The 18,681-nt window shown below is 36.2% G+C and overlaps 1 protein-coding gene across 5 annotated transcripts in view; it reads left to right on the top strand.

Moving 5' to 3' along the window:
- Positions 1-18,681, top strand: part of LRBA (LPS responsive beige-like anchor protein) — a 367,896-nt gene that overhangs the window by 131,319 nt on the left and 217,896 nt on the right. The window lies entirely within an intron of this gene.

Here is an 18,681-nt window from a genome sequence, read left to right on the forward strand (position 1 = left end):
GTAAAACTTCAGTGCCCCAGCAAGATAGATTTAAACTTGAAAGGAATAGAATAGAAATCCTTTATATTCTTCTTCTGTCTTCTCATGGTAATTTTCTCTCTTTCAGAAACTTAAACAGTCTTTCCCCGGCTACCTGTATAAGGAGTAGTTCCATCTATGCGTGTAGACATATAGGAGGTCTCCAGGAAACCTGAGACATGCTCATTTTACAGTGTGATTGTGCCTTAAGGAAGCCTGATGAAGGAACATTCTACAAATTTTGTAATGAAGTAGAAATGAAATACACATTCTTTGAGTGGATGTGGGAATGTGAGCATTTCTAACATGTACCTTATAACCTTAGACTTTCTCCATTGTCCCTGGAATTTATATGTACATGTCTCTTAGGTATTTTTCAAAATCTCACCCTTGGTGTTTGGCAGAGTTGAAAATCCTGAAGAGGAATCCCTTAATCATAATTTCATGCTACCACCCAAATTGTTTTCTAGAAATGACCTTGAAAAATGTGGTGATTCTCACTGTGTATTAGATTATCTGTGCAGACTGCTGTGGAGTCGGGCCTATGGGAATAATTGGATTTGGTGTGAGGAGGGGGAGGGAATTTTGTATTCTAATTGACTTTATTTTATAATTTATGACAGGAGTGCCCATTGCCTTGGCTATGCCTCCTGTCTTATATAAATCTCTTGCTGTACTTCTGGATGAATATACATATTTATAGAATTCTAAATAAGTAAACCTGCTAGGTTTTTAGGCCTGGACTGTTCAGTGTTTCATCTTTCTAGTGAAGCTTTAGTTTGCTATTGGATGGCACTACTGGATTTAAGCAAAAATCTGTAATACCAAGTCTCAATACTTGAGTAAAGTATTTTTTGAAGACTGTTCCAGGACCATGGTTTCTTTTTTTCATTGTTTGTTTTGTCTTGTTTTTCTGGTTTTTTTTGGTTTTTTTTTTTTTTTAATGAAAGATTCACATGTAAAGTTAGGAAACAGGGAAAAACATGCAATACAAAACTATTCACAATGTTATACATTATGGTGTGTGTAGAAGAGCAGCGGAGAGCGCCACACAATAATTTTCCAAAAACTTTCTATAATGGGTGGACAAGGATTCTTCATTCTGAGGAAAACAAATCTCTTGGTAGTTTTCTCAGTAAAATGTTACTGCTACTCTAATTGGCAAAATAGCCTGCCTCCTCAGAGTGTCATTTTTGGAAGATTGTGTGGTGTCATCCCCTTGAATTTTTGGTCTTATTATTTTCAAATTCTTGTCATCCATAAAAATAGAAAATGCAGGCATTCTTGTTATTGCCTGTTTCTGTTGATCAACTGAGAATTTCACACGACTTTTCCTTTGCATTTGTTATAAATCATGCTAGGCAGCTAACTTCTCTGCATGATTTCTCTTCAATAATTAAATCTAGCATTTCCAGCTGCTGTAAAATTTGTTGCCTTTTTGTGTTCAGTTATGTTTTTTCATGCGGAAGACTTGAACTTCCTCACAGTTTTAATTCTTATTCAGTGTCAATTTACAGGCTGTGGTAATAAAAAGAAGGCTTTACTTCATACTCATGCTGAGAAATGAATCTTAAAACTGGTATTGCCTTGACAGAGGTGGGATGCGAGGCTAGGCAAGCATTCCAATAGTGACTTGGATGGAGTGGAGCTGTTTGTTTTTTGTTTCCTTGGCAGAAGGTAAAATCCAGTGCTTCCCTTGATGGATAATCTGTATTCCATATCTTTTCCCCTTTGATGCACTAAGCATTAAATGTTGGAATATGTTATTTGTATCAGAGGAAGTGACTAAAAATTACTGCAAGTCAATTCTGGCAGAATACCCGTTAGTCAAAGGGAATGTTTTGAGAGCCCTTGAAAGAATTATGGAAAGGTATTTGGTGTTCTTATAGTTTCTGTAGATGATTGTTGCTTCTAAATGTAATAAGATAAGAAGTTACTGTGGGAAAGAAAGTTTAATCCTCGACTAGGTCCATATTCTCCATAGTTTACCAATGTTTTTAACAAAAGCTGCTTTGTTATAGAACCTGTGCATCAGAAAATCCTTCTGTGGGTCTTGAAACATCCTTTTATATTAAGTGTTTTTCAGCACCCTTAATAGTAATGTCCTTATTTATTAAAAAAAATATTCTCTAGTGATTTCAGTGGGAATTCTCTCTGTAGAGTGGGTCAGCAGTGATGGTTCTCCACAACACATGGAGATAAAGCAAGCTGCAGGAACGCATCCAAAAGTTGTCATTAAGACTGCAAAAATGTAATGGGGCAACATGAAGGAAGTTAGATGTTCCCTCATGATAAAATAATGCTTTACAGATATTGTTATGAATGGGCTTGACTCTCTCAAATTTACATTTTTAAATAAATGCTGCCCTTTGATTTGGGACGTTTAGGTGTTACAGCACCATCTGTCTGTCAGTAGAAGGAAGAAAAAACAATTGACTTTGATTTCTAAACATATTTTTGAGGTATTATAAACACTCCACAGAGCGCTGAGCATAGGAGAATTGTTTTTTTTGTCCATAAGAGGATTAACCAATTTCGTTCTACTGCAATATTTTGTCAAGTTCCACACTAGGAGATGAAATTTCTTTTATTCCTTGCAATTTTTGGGATTGTCTCATGTGAAATAATGGAGACTAATTAAGTGTAATTTGAAAAAAAAATATGCAGGAAGGTAATGAACAGTATTTTGGAATGTTTGAGATTTCAACTTTTTGTGTCCTTTCTCACTTCTTTTACATATTTTAACATTTCTACTTATTTTTCTCTTCCTGTGAATGATAAATTTCCTTTTAAAAGAAGGGTTTATCCCCACTTGTAAATACTATTACAGATTATTATATTCACTAGAAATTATCAAGAAGCTTAAATAATCTACTCTCTGTAGGTCTTTGAACTTATCTTTTGCTGTGGGAATACATCTAAACGCCATCATAAGATGTTCCTATCTGCCTTGCCTCATCCTGTGTTTCTTTAAATATCTTTTTGGCATTCAGATTTGATTACCTGGATCTTTCTTGTCTGTGTCTTGAGTGGCTTGTTGAAAGAAAACTCATGATGCCTGACTTTCTTTACAAAGGCAGTGATGGCGCTTACAAGCTTATTCCTTTGTCTCCTTTTTGCTTTAAACACAGCTCCAAGTTTGCCTTTTAGAAATTTCAGACTTGTTGCCGAGTTGCTCCCTGCAGTCTTCCAGAGTCCATTTGGTGTATATCTTTCCTCTGGCGCTGAGGCAGTTTGAACAAGAACAATGCAGCTCATGGCTGTGTTCATCCCTGAGTTATTCTGGATCACCTGAGTGGACACTGCCTGATCTCAGCAGTTGTTCTCTTCCCAGTTTTCTTTTATAACATCTCTGTTCTGTGGTGGCCATGTGTTCCAGGAGTGCTTTTTACCCTTTGATCTTCTATTAGCTCTGTAGAGACACCTTAATGGGCTTCCTCCTCATGATTTGTTTGAAAAATAATTTAATGCTGACTTTTATGGCTTTATGCAATTGTTCGTCCATCTCTTTTGACCTGCATCATTCTGTTTTTAAAACTATTGTGCCATAGGTGACATATTTTTCTGTTTCCCTTCTTTGGGGAGACTTACTGAAGAATGCCATTTTCTTTCTATTCCATTCCAGCTTTTTTTGTTTGTTTTCAAAAAAGCCTTGTTTTGGATGGCATATGTTTCCTTTGAACCCCTAATACTGTATCTTTTTATACAGATTTTATGTTGTCTATTAAAACATTTTCCATGGTTTTTCTGCATCTTTTTATATTTATAATATGAAAATTAAGCTAGTCAGGTAAGAGGTTTTGTGCTTCAAATGCAATGTTCCCATCAGAAATGTTGTTGATCTCACCTGTTCATGAAAAATAAATCAGTATTGTTTACCTTATTTATTATTCATAGATTTTTATGGTAGCTCATGCCAAGTAACAATTCTTAAATAATCCGGATTCAGGTAATACAATGTAAATAGAATGTAATTTTCTAGCAAAGCAAATATCCTCTTTGTGCTTGACTGGATATTTTACTCCAAAATTTCTGTCCAGAGATAACTTATATTGCTTATGTACCTTTTTAAGAACAGTGTTAGGGATTGTTCAGCTTTGAAGAAAAAGCACTGGTGACATTACACATCTCTCCAATGTGTTTTATTGTAACTTGGCTTGATCTAAATGAGAAAGACGTTACATTAAAATAATTCTGATATTGGAGCTGACAAGGTCACAGGAGATCTTCAGGGTCTATATACCTGAAGGTGTTTTTCCTCAGTATTTCAACTGGTAGGTTGGATGTAAATACTCTGCTCAGTTGTAAACTTGAACTTAGTTTTATTTTCATTTAGCATTATTTCTTTCCCGTTATGTGTTTACTATTTTTGGGCTTCACTGTCAGGCCAATTTACCCTATGTCAAAGTGTGCATTCTTAAGGAAGAGATTATTGAAAGGGAAAATGCAGTAACACTCTTCCAGAATATGCTCCCATTCCTCTGCAATTTGAAGTTATGCTTGGGTTGAAAAATATCTTTTCCCTGGTCATGAGTCAGGTTGGATGAGGAGACATGGAGCACAACCAGTATTTCCTAGAGCACCTTCTGTTCATTACACTTGTGTAATTAATAGAATAAAGCTGTTGCTAATAATGGCTGATGACTGCACTCAATGCTTACAATTGGGAGGCTGCTCCAAGTGTAGTGAAGGATTAATTCCAATAGCTGCCAAATTATGGCAAGAAAGAGCAAAGATAAAGGGGAACACACTGGCCATAATTTTATATCTAAAAATTAGATTATTTTATATGTTTTATTATCTAAGGTGACACTCCTGTGCTATTTCATTATGATGATGACTTGGTTTTCCAAGCTTCTCCTCCAGTTCCTGAGATCTCCTTTGTGACTAAACAATTCTGAGTAGCTGGGTGTCAGCAAGGAACTCTGTCAATTCATTATTCACTCATTGTGCAGACTGTTTTTTACATATATGTTGGAAAGCCTGAAACAAAATGACAGGAGTTGTGCAGTTAATATTAGTTTAACCAGGCTCTTATCTCATATTTTGTCTCCTCTCCTTCTGGAATTAACTCTGCTGATTCTTGTCATATACCCTTTCTATGTCTGATTTTTCTTTTATTTTGCTTTTGTGAGGTTTGTCGAGATAAATCATGATACCATCCCAAAACGTGACTTTTTAAATCAAAGTTGTTTGTTTATATGAGTGGGGGATTTGTGCTTACTGATGTTTTAAGAGCTTTGATGGAAAAAAAAGGGTTAGAAGGTTAGAGTATTCTTCTGTTGTTATTTGTAGATTTAACATTTCCACTGAAGGTGAAAATATAAATATCAGATCTATTCTGAAAAAAGTGTTAATTACAGCATGATAATTTAGTTTGTTTACCTACAGAAGCCCTAAACTGTTTCTTGTTTCTGTTAAAACAGAATAGGGAACCAAAGCATTTTTAATAGCATTAACTTTCAGATGAAATATTTTGAACCAGTCTTTATAATTCCAGAATTAGTGGAAACATTTATATCTTTAATATTCTTCCATCAAGGCACAGGGAACCAAATTATTGAAAAGATAAAAATAAATTTGTTTGCTTTCTGTCAGAGTTCATATCTACAGCCAACCTTGATAGAAGACCAGAATGATTTAGACAAGTTTGCTTTGGAGATTCATAACATATGCTTGCTGGACAGAATTGAGTTATCTCTGCTCTGGAGAGTAAGTTATTGTAGCAGGAGCTGACAGAGATGAAGATAACTGAGGGAAATTCAATTACCTTTTAGTGTTTTCCTTCTAATAGGATTCTTAATGTGAAAAAGATCCTTAGATGATGCGCCTGTGTTGCTTTGTGAGATCTGCATTGATACCTGCTTCCAGAATAAAGTGAACTCTTCTTTTCAGGCCTTCATTAAAGATGAACTATGCATCTGATTGCTAAATGGGTGTTAGCTTTTGATTTAACATATTATCATTTGTAGTTCAGATATATTTGACAGTCTTTTGGTGGTAGTTTTGGATATTCTAAATACAATTACATTTTCAAAAGTATTGTTTTTATGTATAAATGTTGTTTATAGTAGCAATTGAAGAAAGAGGTCACAAAATTGTAAAATAATTCCCTATATTCTAGTGCTCTCTCTGTATGGTTTTTCTCTCATTTGACTTTTCCTGGCAAAAGCACCCAAGTTACAAATATTATTTATGACTGACCTGAGTTCAGGCTGTTGGGTTAAAGTCCATCCACTTGACTATAGCTGGATTTCATGTAAAAGCTCTTCAGTTCTGAAGTTACTGGAGTAGATTGGTGCATACAGGTATTAGGATGTTGTTATTTGTGTTAATGATAGGATATTTTTTGCAGTGTCTGGTGGTTGAAATGAATATTCAGAAGTGACTTCATGAAGTCAGCTCACTCTGCAGCTGTATGTGCAAGAGCAAACCATGTACAAGTTTGTGTACTTGCAGTATGCACTCATTTGCTGACACACTAAACTACTATCTACAGCTGTATGTAGAAAGAGTTTATTTTTTAAACTCTGAACCTTACTAGAGTTGCAAAGTGTGCTTTTTACCTGGATGATTTACCAAAGCATGTGCACACTGAGATTTCTGTAAAAGAAAGGAAGAACAAGTATCTTCATGTTAGATTGTTTTGCAACCCCAAACCAGGTTTGGATGTGCTTAAAAGACATAGCGTACCTGACCCTATAGAGTAATGAACTGAAATTCTGGTCCATATTTTGAGTAGCTTCTTGTCTTGACCTATGGCTTCTTGGTTAAGTCAGCAGTGATTACCCTCAACATTCTCTTGTTTGGACTACAATCATAGTAGGAATAGTCTTACTTTGTAGTTCATGTGGTCTCCTGATTGAGGCATGACAAAGTTGATACCTACAGGTTTATTTTTTTATGTTCATGAAGGTGACTTATGAAAATCAGCTTTGGGACAACATACTGAGATGCTTAGAAAACGTTTGAAGGTGTTTATCAATAGTGCCTGAAAGCACTTACAGTCAAGATTTTTACTATTACCTATATTTCTTCCACAGAGTATTTTTCTCTTTTGTCTATAATTATTAGATACCTATATATCTATCTGTTTATTATTGGGGAGAAAATTGTACAAAATTTTGCATGTAGTATAGTAATTTACTATCTTGTTCCATTGAAAGCTTCAGTCTTTCACAGAGAATGCTCCATTATGAATGATAAATATTGTGACATGCAGAAATAAACACCTCCATGAGAGATGGTTGAAAAGAAACAATTGCTTAAATAAGGATTGTCAACTAAATCGATAAAATTGTCTGTAGTTTGTAGTAGATGGGGCTGTCTGGGCTCCAGGGAGATGGAAATGGTGGAAAACTCCCAAGCCACATCCATCCAGGGTGATATTCCTAATCTTTTACAAAGGTAGCCTTTTATTTCTGAGCAGATCTATGCAGCTTTCCAGGAAAGGGAACAAGACTGCACTAATCAGAATTCTTACCTGGAATTGAAAGGTCCTTTCACATTGCCTCTTCTACCTCACTGCCTTGCAGCCCAGGTTTTTATCTTAACTTGCCTGTATTTACTTTAAAGTGGGAATCTCTATAACAGAGTTAAATCTTTTCCTTCCTGCTTCGTGTTATTCTTTTATCAAAGTGTTTACAGAATGAGTCTATCTACTGATTTTTCTCTTTGACCTAAAGGGGAGAAAGCTGAGCCAATTCCTTTGAGATGGTCTTAGGTCATGAAAAGGAAGATGTGTCAGGCAGTTAAGTTGATCTTCTGGTGATTATTTTGTCATGGAAGCTTCTAAGTGACTTAGAAACCTCTGGATTTCACTGTTAATCTGGAGTCCAACTGGAAGTGGCAGAGTCAATCCTTAGGAAGATTTACTAATCAGAAAACTGAACTGTCCTCACTATTCTGCTTCACCTGAGATTTTTCCTGTTTCCTGTTACTTTTCTCACCACTTCTCACTCCCACCTGTTTTCTGCTCACATTTCTAAGTCCCTGTTATTAATGCATTTCTATTTAGAAAGTGCATCTTCAAAGTTCTGGCCATCTTAAAAGAAAAGATTTAGGTATCTTGTGGAAGTAGGGCTTGGAAGGTGGTGATAGTGACTGTGATGAACAGTGCAAATGCCTTGGTCATCATTCCATGGTTTTAACTTTTGTATCCTAGTACAAAGGGTACTGAGGGTTTTTTTTTGTCAAAAATTTACAGGAACAAATTCAAAGTCTAAGTTGTAATGCCAAGATTATGGCCTAGCGCATTTTGAGATATTTGTGCTCCTTTTCCCTGCCTGTCCTTGCAGAAACTCGAGATTTAAATCTTACAAAACTGTCCTGAATTGTCTGTTGTCCTTAGAGCAGTTTGAGATTCCATCTTTTGTGGCTGATGCCAATCCTTGACAGATAAAGTATGCAAAATTCTCTGTTACTGGATGGGTTGTTGTATTACAGAGAATGTGTAGAACTTGTGAAAAAAATGTTGCCATAACTTGGAACTAGAGGCCATGGTTGACAGGACTAGGTCATCCTCAGCTGTGCTGGCTCCATGCTAGCTCTTGGTCCGAAAGGAACATTTACAAAAGAGAAAGAAAAAAATCAGATATTCTGACATCTAAAATATTGTTGATTATTTTTTCCTGTGCTGCCTGTTAGAAACCTCAGACACCTCATTTCTAAGCAGTTGTTGAGAGCCCTGTAGCCAGCAGCACTCCGCTTGGCACTGGCCCAATGCTGTTTTGCAAGTCAATTTCATATGGTTGGCATGAGAGGAGGGAGAAATGTGTCCTGGGTTATTTTTGAATCACAGTTGTTTGAAGCTGTTCAGAAATTTTGAATATTAGAAGTGGATTGTTGGCTGGAGTGTAACTGAAGTTGTTAAAGTGTGTGAGAGATGTTGTTACATGGCTCTTTGGTATGTCCAATAACTGTTTCTTACATGTGTTTTATATAATGTTTTATGTAATTTCAGTAGTTTCTTTCGGTTTTGTGCTTGGTTGAAGATGCTGCTTTTGATTAGTCACTGTACTTTATTTCAAAACCTGTAATTTTAATGAGTGAACTGTAATTCACATCAAAACTCAGATTTGTCGTGGCCTGGGCGGTGGTCAGGGTGCCGCGACTTTCCCAGAGACGTGTCCTTGGAACAACACTCGGGCGCACAGGCACTCCCTGCAGCTCTGAGCCCTGGAAAGGGTTGGGTGATTCCAGCTCTTCGGGCGACGTCCGGGCAACATGGAAGGAGTGACGGGAGCCTTGTGTGGTATTCCATAGGAAGCCTTTATTCTAGGTCCAGGGACGAGGAGAACTCCTGCTACCGCGAAGGGATCAGGAGCAAAGACTGCGGAGAGTCAGAGGGAAACAGAGGTTTATATAGGAGCATCAGGTCTAGTCACCTGAGGGTTCAGGGGCGGAGCAAAGGGGAAGGACCAATGGGGTACATAGCATTTGCATGGGCTGCAAGGCATGCTGGGAGCGACTCCTTTTGTTGTCCCAACAAAAGGAACTGGTATAGGAGCTTTCCCTCCAAGGGAGAGTTGTGGAATCTTCATCAGCCCACCGGCCTCCACACAGATTTGTGCTTTAAAAATCCACACAATTTGTGTTGCTTTTTTAATCCTGCGTGGCTATTGTGCTTTAAACATAACAAGGTCCAAGTATTGAATTTATTATTTTACACTGAATTAAAGTCAATTAACGAAGCCTAGTTAAGCAGGATTTATGCAGTTGGAATGTGTAATCTGTTTTGTGGTCTTACATCAACATCCCTGAGTTCAGCTGTTGGTAGAAAATGCTGATAATTGTATTGAGGGGTACTATGAAATCATCCTCATACCGTTTAAAAAAAACAACCTGAAATAACCAGAGAGAAAAACCTTGCATGCTGAACTGAAACAGAGCTAAAATCAAAAGTCAACAACAACATCAGAATCTTGAAATTGGTATATTTCACAAGTTCTGAAAAGTAACATTGAAATGAGAAAGAAACAGAAAATATAGGAAGTGACTCTTACATGTTCTTATGTAAAGGTAAACAAATTGTTTAGGGAGTCTTATCTTTTTTTTATTCAATTAAAATTGACAAAGGATGATGCTAGTAGAAACTGCTTGGTACTATGTAGTTCTTCACTTCTCTGAAGGGAACATCTGTGGTAGTTGTGATACAGTCTCTTGCATCATTGCAGCCTTTTCATGTACACCAAGAGAGCAAGAAAAAAATATAAATTTTAAAGCAATATTCTCAGTCTGTGTTCCATATTGCTCAGTATAAGGATCTAGCGTTGTATGAGTGTTTTTCACTTAAGACTGCTGTAAAAAACCAGGGGGTGTTGTCTTCTCATGCTTTCACTAATGGGAATATTTAAAATGCTGTCTCTTTACAGACAGTAAAATCACCCAGTTATAAAAGAAATTAAATTATCTTTTCCCCTCAACAATTTTTAGATCCAAATGTCAACCTTTCAAGGGTGGAACTTTTTCTGAATGAAAACAGTTAGTTAAAATAAACTTCATAAACATCTCATGCTGTTCAAAGATTAAAAGTCATGTTACCTTAATGCATGCGAACCAATCATAAAGGAAAAAGTCTCATGCTCTAGGTGGAATGAGACACAAAACATAGAATACTAGAAAAAAGAAGAGGGGAAAAATAAAGTTAAAACAATGTGCTTTTCACATTTTGATGATATAGGAACTCTGACAGGAGGCTTTAAGATAAGGCAGAGGTTAAGCCAAAGCTGAGATTGTGACTGTTAACATGTTTCCAAAGTAAGTCACTAATCACTAGGAATGATTTTTAAGAATAACTGCTATAAAAGACTATATAGACAATATTTTAAAAATCCTCGTTGCTGCTTATTTTTTTTTTTCTTTTTTTTTTCTGTCTTTGCCATTTCATCATCATCTTAATCAAAATATCTTGCTTTTAAAATACTTAGTCCTGGAAAAAATAAGCCTCTCAAGAACTGTAGTTTACCAAGAGATAAAGAACAGCTTTGGAGTGCAGGTTAGAAACCTGCAAATTGGCAGCACTGAACATATTATTCTTTAATAGATTTTGGACTACAAATCCATTTAATACTTTTTTTCACAGATTCTCTCTTGTAATTTGAATTTTTTCTGACCAAAAAATCCCCAACAAACCAAAACCCACCCTTAATACTTTTCCTTAGTAGTTAATTAAAATGTTTCTGCATTAAAGACATTAAAATGTCTTCATCTGGTGAAGATGACTTAATGGCAGTAGCTGAAGGGCTTTTTTCCATATGTGGGAAGGAAACTTTGCCAACAAATCTGTGTTTGTCCTGTTTAGCAGTGTTGCTCAAGGATAGACAAGGTGATCACTGACCAGGCAGGGTGATCATTCTCCACTGTCAGAGGCTGTAAGGGTCCTTAACTATCAGACATAAGGACCACTAAATGAGCTCTTGGAGCAACCATGGTAGAAGCTGGTGAAGGACAGATGAGTTACCTTTTGGGTAATGAATTTGTGTTTGTAAGGACAATTACATGTTTTTAATTTTTAATTATTTTTTTTTTTAACATTTTCCCACTAAGCCTCATCTTTGGGAACCCAGTCAGGTTTGAAAACAATATGGATCCAAAGTACTGACATTTATTAAAGAAATGCTTGTCCCTGGCATGCAACCTGTCATGGCAAGATAGGATGCCTCAATGCTTATTATCACAAATGAATGTGATCCCTCTGTTCTTTGTTCATGAATTGATAGATTTTGATACATTCTTGAACTCCTGGATTAAAATCAGAGTTGTCTTCTGAATCCAAGACACTAAACAGGGAATGCTGAAAAGTACTTGAGGGGAAATGTAGAAAATAGAACCAAAAACACAGACCCCAGACTGCAGGGATGTCTCAAGGGGCTAATCTTTCAGCCTTTTGCAAAGCTGGAACTTTACATAAGATTGGAAACTGTTTATGAAGAGGTTTTTGGCTGGAAATGAATTTTCATTGCTTGTGTTTTGCTAATTTATAAGGAAATTTAGTAAGTGTTATGTAGAAGGAATATCAAGCAATAAATAACAAAATCAACAGAGGCGCATTGATTATTTTTGCTTAGGAATCTACGTACAATATGAATGTGACTTCTTACATCATAACAAATCCTATATAGAAATACACATTCCTCCAAGGTAAGTGTTGAGACCATTAGCATAAGTCAGGTGTTAAATACGGATATATCTCAGCATTTATAGTTGTCTCTTTGATAGCTATAAAGAATTTTAAGTCTTGCAAAAGTATTTTGCTTTTTTTAATAGCTAGAGACTGAAGCCACATTTATAGTTGACTTTATTTGGAACTTTTTAAAAAAATGTTCTGTACCACTTATGAGGGGAATTAGTGGTACAGTTTTTTGGTATTTTATTATAAGGTTCCAAATTGTCCTTTGGTTTATCTGCTTCTCTGATTCATTCAGGCTACATTTTCCCACTCATTGAGACTGTCTATTTTTTCTGTTTTAAGGTACTATTGTGTCTCCAGTTGTAGAAATGCACCTTTTTCCATTAATATGAAAAATTATTCAGAATTAATCAGATACAAAACTTGTGAAAATTGCTTTTTATGTGGTACCTTTAAGGGCTTCTTAACTAGTAAGTCGTGTTCAAAAATCCTCACTGGTGTGTGTTACCTGCTCTTAGAGACTTCATTTCAGGTTTAGCTGTGCCGTCTGAACTGCATGTGACTTTCAATCTGTTCAGCTGTCACTCCTGTGCCAAATCTTGGTGCTGTGAGTTGTAAAAGAACTGTGCTGGCAGTGGGGTGTCTGGAAATCTGAATCCTGGGGAAGCAGTCATTTGGCTGCTGGGGCCAAACTGCTGAACTGCTTTGTTCCCACCTTCAAGGCAATGGAATTCCTTACTGTGCCTCAGTGGAATGAGGCACTTGGAGAGGTGGTGGCCACCTCTTGGTAAGGGAATGAATGAAGGCATTCCAGAGCTTTGTATTTGGCCCACTTCAATACTTATATGTTTTCAGCTGATTAAAAGGTATTTTACTCCTTTTTTAAAACTTAAGTTGCATAGAAAGGACGATATGAAAAGATAGCAAAACCAAGTATCCTACACCAGTGAAATAATACCCCAGTGTGACCTTAATTTGGCCCTCACTAAGAATGTGCAATGAATCCTTAGATTATGTAAGTATATTTAATTTTTTGGACAGAGCGGATGTTCCTTAGAAAATAAGAGAGTGTGTCAGTTCCAGAAGTTGTTCATGGATTTGATTTGCTTGTTGCACTGGACTATTTTCAAGTTCTTCAGTGAATATAGTGAATCTCTGTAGTGGTGTTGAAGCCACTGGATGTCACAAAGGTGATAGAGTGTGTTTGAGGAATGGCTGAAGAAATCATCCCTGGATCCTTTGCTTATTAACAAATCTGAGAGCACAGAGCCACCTTTGCAGGAGTGCTGACCTTTACTTTTTCTAGAGCATAGGGAATGGTACTTGGATTCTTTTGAGCTTGAAAAATGCCTTGTACTTGGAAGACATGAACCGAAAAAAATGTTAAATTTATTGCCAAAGTGTGTTGCTTTTAGGCTCTTAGATTGTTTTAAACTAGAGCAGTATCAAGGGACTGCTGACAAACTGGATTTGCAAAAGAAGAAGGGTGGAAAGTTCCTATCTTGGTGCACGATTTGAATGCAAAGTGTTTAGACATAAGTACAGTAGAAACAGGTCCTTGGGTTTGAAAAGAACATTTCATCCTGAATGTTGTTTATGCCAGTGGTTAGCAGTGATGCTTAGAGAGTTAGACTATTGAATAGTGTAGCAAATCCTAGTTTCTAGCAAAAAGAAGAGCTCTTGGTTGTGTAAAGCTTTGTCTTTGATTCTGATCCAAGGGTGCTACTGTCACACAAATAATATCAATTAGATAAGCATCAAAGACAAAGGCTAAAAAAAGGCCTGTGGTGCTAGTGGACTGCAGGAAAAATCTGATTTTATTTGTCTCTTTTCTTCACTATTTCAGCTGTTTTTTTTCAGTTGAATTCACATTAGTTTGTCTCATTTATCTACTGTGCTAAATGCTAAATTGCATTTGAAAGATGCAGTCTGTATAAAAATGGTGCCAAGTGTTTATTTGGGTTTATTAATGCTGAATTCTGTGGGACTTGAAGGTAAAAATAAAATTGTTGACTCAGCACAGATTAACCAGATGTCTCTTGAGATCACAGCATTTCTCTCTAATCACAAACCCAAACTGATCCTGGTAGATTTTTTTTCCTCTGGTCATGACCATAGTTTTACCAATCTGTGTTTGGAGTGATCTAAGTCAACTGCATGTTTTTCTGCTTCCTCTTGTTATTTTAAATGCAGTTTATTTTTTCCCCTTTGGAATGTCTGGCTATAAACCTACTCTTTTTCATTCTTCCCCCCACCCCCCAATGCCCCATTTGTATTACAAACAGTTGATTTAGATGCAGATTCTTTTTAATGTTGAAATCAGATAAAAGGCTGGAAAAGTGGATAAATGAGGTTTGGAAAATCACGGGTTGAAGAGATGAGGAGCCATTGCATTGTGTTCAGTCCATTAAAACAAGAAGAAATAGAAGAGATACTTTGATAAGTGTTCTGCTGGTGTTAACCTTGATGGCTATTATCGGGGGAGATGATGCTATATCTATTTCATTGGCTTAAGCTTTTTTCATGCTGAGAGAAATCAATACTTGGAGTTGTTGGATGACAGAGGCATCACTTCAGAATTGACGGTGGCTGTCAGACGTTGTCATTGGTTGACTTTTGTTCGCTGTTGAGGTTTTAAGCTTTCATTTTTCTAAGTCTTATTCAGGAGTCTTTGTAAGATTTCCCTGGGTAGCATTTTTAGTCCAGACTTTAAACCTCAGGTCAGAGGTCAAGTGCAAAGATCTGTGAAAGCAGAGGACTGAGGAGCTCCTTCATTTACTAAAATATCCTTATTTACAAGGAGTTTGCATTAGTAGCAAGACTGTGCGTTATCTTATGGATGACTTTTCCTCCTAAGTGACACCCTCTGAGACAGGCTGTTCACAAAGCCAGTAGCTTTTAGCTAAATTAGACAAAGGAACTGGCATATGTAAAAGTGTTCAGTGATTTCAGAGTTGAAAAGTAAAAGTAAAAAGCTGCAACATTTCTTTTAAAAACCCTACACCTTTAAACTTCTGAATCTCTTGTAGAAAGCATTACATTTTAATTTTGGCTGCAGAGGTGCATGATGCAGATAGTGCTGTACAGAGAAAATCTTTTACTTGATATTTTTGTAAAGATCAAAGATAAAATAGTTTTGAAAACTAGGTTAATCCTGCTCTCCACTGAAATATAGACAGGCAGAATAGACTATCTCACCCTGTCAGTATTTCTGGAATATTTCCTGCATACAGAATGTATCTATAACTTGCCTTTTGGATGACCTTGTGACCTTTCAGAATTCCAGTTCCTTGAAAATGAATATTCAGATAACCTAGGTGTTCAAATTGCCTGACATCTTGTCCAGGCAGAGAACAGGAGAAAGGAAAATACTCTGTACTGCGATAATGGCAAAGCGAAGGATTTTGTTTTATCCTGGGTGAAAGACTGGAAAACAAGGGTCTTGCCTCTATTCCATAATACACTTCCCCTTTGTAAAACTTTAAACAATCACTGAATTTAAGACTTTTTGGAGATAACCTGTGTGGTGTGTATGAAAATGCATTTTTTCCTCCTTTCAACAATTATTTCCGTCCTAAGTGTGACTGCGCTGCTTTTGTGATTACAGTTCCATTGCGCACTTGCCCAAACAGATAACAAAAATTAGGTGGGTAAAGGCAGCAGTGGAAGGAAGGCTTGACAACTCTGTTTAACTGTGTATCTTATTGTAGAACCATAATCTGGCATGACAGGGTGCACATTGTAGGTGTAAGAGATCAAACACTGAAAAAGAAATAAAATACATGTTTGAGATTGCGCACAAACAGAAATCAAGCTGGATTTCTATTTTACATAGATGGAATGATTGGGATTTAGTTTGAAGTATTGACTGTGTACCACTCTGTATCCTGGTTGCATCTTTGGAAATGGTGCATCAGGTGAAACTGGCATCTGGAAACTGGAAAATTTAGGGAAATAGGGACTTTTTAGTGCTTTCAGAATAGTCTAGCGGTGATTGGCTACTTTAGGATGGGTCATCTTCTTCTGAATTTTTTTGTGGAACTAGTCTTCTTTCACTTGTATTCAAAGTATTTGAGAGAGGGAGGTGGAGAAATAACTTCCTTTTTGCTATATTTGGCATATATTGAGGGTAGAAACTGAACAACTGGTGAGACATGTTTATGATCAAGGAGAAGGTTATTCTTGCAGAACTTTTTTAGGGATAGTAAGTATGTGTGCATGTGAAAGGTATCTAGCAGAATTGTGGCTGGCTTCTTTCAGTTTTTGTTTGTAAAATATATATTGTAAAGAGTGTGGAATGGTCAAGAGTTCTTCCTAGAGTGATGTTACAATTTTGTGGGATTGCTGCCTGGGAGAGCCTCTCAGTTTTTGTGTATAATTGCAAATTTCTGTTCATATTAAATGGTGAATTTCCTGAAAATTTGAGTTCTATTTCCAGTTTATAACAGGCTGGTTATGTTTTTATGGAAGTTGTCAGGACAATAAAATAGCATTTTTTTTCTTCGTTTGTCACAGCTACATTTTGAAAATCCTTGTTGGTATTTAATGAAGAATGTGTTCAAAATCACATCATAAAGAGACATTTTTTAAAGAGGTACAAGTTCATTGTATCTTTTACAAAACATTCTAGTTTTATTTCCATTTTATCATGTTTTAAGGTCAAATGTGACTTTAATGTTCCATAAAGAGACAGAGATTGATAATGGGGAAAGAATAACCCTCTAATGTGATTTATATCTATGGATTTTATGTCAGATATGAAAAGTTGCTGTTAAAATTGTAAAGGAGGATCCATTAAAGAGCACTTCAAAACATTTTACTACTTAGCTTACCTTATTCACATGTTTTTAGAATTCTTCCATTTCACACGACTTAAAAATAACATCTTGTTAAACATTTACAAAGTGCTGAAGAGAAATCAGAATCACCATGGGTGCAAAATAATTCAATGTATTGGAAAAGACAGCTGTGTTCAGAAGGAGCTGGAAAAATCCAGTTTAGTGTTGGGTATGATTTAGTCATCTTACATTTTTCTGAAGAGGGGGGAAGAGTGCTTCATGTAGGAATAGAAAAGAGAATTTTTGATATCTCATTGAATTGGATAGTCAGCTGCTTATTCTTCAGTCCTCCTGGATATCTGCTCATCAGGTGAGCATTGCTGTAAAGTGTGGGGAATATGTATTGCTGCAGTGTGGGGAAATTCTGAGGAAATATCTGAATATATTAAATTTTTTAGAATGGTTCTTTAAAATTTATTCATCTGTTGATACCTTTTTGTTGTCTAGCATCTGTGAAAATCTACACAAGGCCAAATTTTATTTTGTGGTTTTTTCACGTTCTTTCTATCTTTCTGTCGCTTTATGTGACATAGATATTTATATGTGCACATATATAAATAGCATTCATAGCTGCTAATTTTTTTATTTGCAGCAAGATTTTAGGGCTTGTACATATGTAGAGAGAAAGCATTGCTACTATTTTAAACATAAAGCAAATGATATTGTGCTGATATCTAAGAAATAATTATACTAATGTCTGCATCAGCTGTGCTTCACAAAGAAAAAGCAATTTTTTTTTGTTGTTGTTAGGCAGACATTTGTGTCCATTCCACTAACTAGATCAAAGAATAATCCAATCATTGACAAAGGCCAAAATGCTTTGTCTTGCTTATGTGATCTGTGGAATTACCAGATGAAAACTGAAATTACAAACAGAGAGTGCTGAAGTGGGGAAAAGCCTTTGTCGTTTCTACCAATATTTGAATTTCTTGTGGGTTTTCATGTACAGCAAAATGGGGTTTTGGTGATGGGGGTGATAAAAAATTTGATGCCCATTTTTTAGTTCTTTATTAACAGGCAAATTTTCAGAAGGTCAGCAAAACCCTAAACTATAAGACAACATTGTAAGAAAGAATCTCTTGTAGTTTGGAGTTCAGGTTGTAGGCGTGCCTTACAGTTCTTATTTGCTAGAATTTTCTTTTGAGTAGGTTGGCAAGCAGAAGATATTTATACAACATACTACTGGGAAAGTTACTGACTTCCCCATGCTGCAAATGTGCTCAACTTTGAGGAGCTACCTGGTAGAGGTTGATTTCGTCCTCAGATGCATTTTATTTTCTGTCTGCCTAAAAAAATGTGGATTTTTCTCCTTAATTTCCATGGATATATATTTATATGAACAATGACAAGCAGTTGGCTCCCCAAATCTAATCAAGGGTCATGGGAGTGGAGTGGTCAGCTAGCTGGCATTCATTATTCTGAAATTTGCCTTTGTTTTTATAAAGCTATTCGCTTTGTTATAGGCATAACCACTTCTATTTTATATGTTTTATTATGCAGTCTGGCCACTAACACGTTTGCATTTGCTAAATTTTGAGTGTGTGTGTTGTGGTTAAAGAATTCATGGCAAACCAAGATCCTCTGCTTGGTTCTCTGGATGGATTTCCTGTGGGCAGCTGCACAGGGCCTCAGTTCTCAAACCTGGAAAATGGGATTAATACTTCTCTCTCTCTCATTTTGTATAAGTAATTATGA

This window comes from Parus major, chromosome 4 (genome assembly GCF_001522545.3).
Source record: "Parus major isolate Abel chromosome 4, Parus_major1.1, whole genome shotgun sequence".
In the NCBI taxonomy this organism is placed as follows: Eukaryota; Metazoa; Chordata; class Aves; order Passeriformes; family Paridae; genus Parus; species Parus major.